General features: G+C 49.3%; 1 protein-coding gene across 4 annotated transcripts in view; it reads right to left on the bottom strand.

Moving 5' to 3' along the window:
• The window catches only part of UGGT1 (UDP-glucose glycoprotein glucosyltransferase 1), a 184,855-nt gene that overhangs the window by 99,803 nt on the left and 82,480 nt on the right, over window positions 1–2,572 (bottom strand). The window lies entirely within an intron of this gene.

Below are 2,572 nucleotides of genomic sequence, written 5' to 3' on the forward strand. Positions count from 1 at the left end.
GACCCAATCCCCACAGGCCATGCCAAGGGATCCCACCAATGTGCACTGGGCCTCTAGTATGCTAATAATATGCTAAGGCTGCTCAACCACTTGCTGTGATGTGCACTGACCACCAGGAGGCAGACAGTCAACTGGTTGATCAGTCACTATGACGTGCACTGACCACTACGAGGCAGACACTCCATCTGGTAGGTTAGCTTGCTGCTGGGGTCTGGCCAATTGGACTGACCAAGACGGGCCGGACACACCCTGGAGCCCTCCCGCAGTCCCTCCCCGGCTGGCCAACCTCCCACATCCCTCCCCAGTCCCGATCATGCATCAGTGGGGTCCCTTGGCCTGGCCTGTGCCCTCTCACAATCCGGGACCCCTCGGGGGATGTCAAAGAGCCGGTTTCAGCCCAATCCCGCAAGCAAGGCCAAGAGACCCCACTGGTGCACGAATTTGTGCACCGGGCCTCTAGTCCTATACACTAAAAGGGTAATATGCAAAGTGACCCTAACAGCAGAACGACTGGTTGCTATGAGGCGCACTGACCACCAGGGGGCAGACGCTCAATGCAGGAGCTGTTCCCTGGTGGTCAGTGCACTCCCACAGGGGGAGCTTCGCTCAGCAACAAGCTGAGCGACAGCTGTGAGCGTAGTGGTGGCGGCGGAGCCTCTCCCGCCTCCTCAGCAGACTAAGCCACAGTCAGACATCACCTCCCAGGGCTCCCAAGCTGCCAGCTTAGACCTGATCCCCCAGGGAGCAGGCCTAAGTCAGCAGGTGGACATCCCCCGAGAGGTCCCGGACTGCGAAAGGGCACAGGCTAGGCTGAGGGACCCCCAGTGCATGAATTTTCGTGCACCGGGCCTCTAGTACTATAATAATATAGTAATTACAACAGCATGGTACTGCATAAAAATAAACACACAACCAGAGAATCAAGAACTCAGAAATAAATCTATGCATATATAGTCAACTAATGTTAGACAAGGAAGCCAAGAATACTCAATGGGGAAAGGATAGTTTCTTTGATAAATGGTGCTGGGAAAACTGGATAAACACATGCAGAAGAATGAAATTGGACCATATCTTACACTACTCACAAAAATTAACTAGAAATGGATGAAAGACTAAAACACAGGCCTGAAAACATAAAACCCCTAGAAGAAAACAGATGGAAAAAGCTCCTTGACATCAGTCATGGCAATGACTTTTTTTAGATAAGACAACAAAAGCATAAGCAAAAATAAACTAATAGGACTACATGAAAATTAAAAGCTTCTATATAGAAAAAGAAGCAAACAACATAAAGAAGATATCTATTGAATATATACAAATCATATATATGATAAGGGGTTAATATCCAAAATATGTAAGAAAAAAATGTCTGACTAATAAGGGGTAGGAGAACTGAAAGATATTTTGCCAAAGTCATAGAGATGACTGACAAGTACATGAAAAAGTGTCAAATGTCGCTAATCATCACAGAAATGTGAATAAAAACTAAGAGGAGTTATTATCTTATACCTGTTAAAGGCCATCATCAAAAAGTCAAGAGATAACAAATGTTCATGAAGGTATGAAGAAAAGGGAACCCTCATGTAGTTGATGGGAATATAAGTTGGTGCAGCCACCGTAGAAAAATGTATGAAGGTTCCTCAGAAATTATAAACTATGATATGATCCAGCAATCTCACTTCTGGAGACAGAGCTAAAGGGAATGGAGACAGGCTCTCAGATATCTGCATTCCCATGTTATCACTGCAGCATGACTTATAAGACCCAAGACATGGAATTAACCTAAGTGTCTGTCAGCAGTTGAATGGATATAGAAGATATCCTATATAATAAAGAGGTACTATGCAAATGGTTATTACTCCGTGACGGTAATGACCAATCACCAGGAGGGCGGGACAGCGAGCTACAAGTGGCGGAGAGCTACAGGAGGGTGGGGAAGTGAGCTACAGTGCCGCGGAGAGCTATGAATGGTGGTGGGTGGGGCGGCCAGCTGAGGCAAGCGGTAGCAAGCTACTCACGCACGGATTCGTGCGCAGGGCCACTAGTGTGTGTGTGTGTGTGTGTGTGTGTGTGTATACATATATATGATGAAACTAGAGGCCCGGTGCACAAAATTTGTGCAGGGGTAGGGTCCCTAGGCCTGGCCGACGATCAGGGCTGATCAGGGCCTTCTGGCTGCTGGCCGAGACCTTTCTTCATTCCGCGCTGCCCCGAGGTGGTCAGCACACATCATAGCAAGCATTCAAACTCCCGGTCTCCCAGTCAAACTCCCAAGGGGACACTTTGCATACTAGCCTTTTATATATATACTAGAGGCCTGGTGCATGAAAATTCATGCACTGGAGGGGGTGTCCCTCAGCCCGGCCTGCCCCCTCTCACAGTCCAGGAGCCCTCAGGGGCAGGAGGCAACTTGGCGATCAGGGAAAGGCGATGCCCCATCACACCTCTGCTGCTGCCACTGCCTGCAGCGCAAGCCTTGTCCAGCCCTGATTACCTGAGCCTCGGGCTGGCCCTGGGTGGCTGGGCAGCCACCATCTGAGGCTTGCCTGTGCCTCAGGCCAGCCCTGGGTGT

The sequence above is a fragment of the Myotis brandtii genome, unplaced genomic scaffold (assembly GCF_000412655.1).
Source record: "Myotis brandtii unplaced genomic scaffold, ASM41265v1 scaffold600, whole genome shotgun sequence".
Taxonomy (NCBI): Eukaryota; Metazoa; Chordata; class Mammalia; order Chiroptera; family Vespertilionidae; genus Myotis; species Myotis brandtii.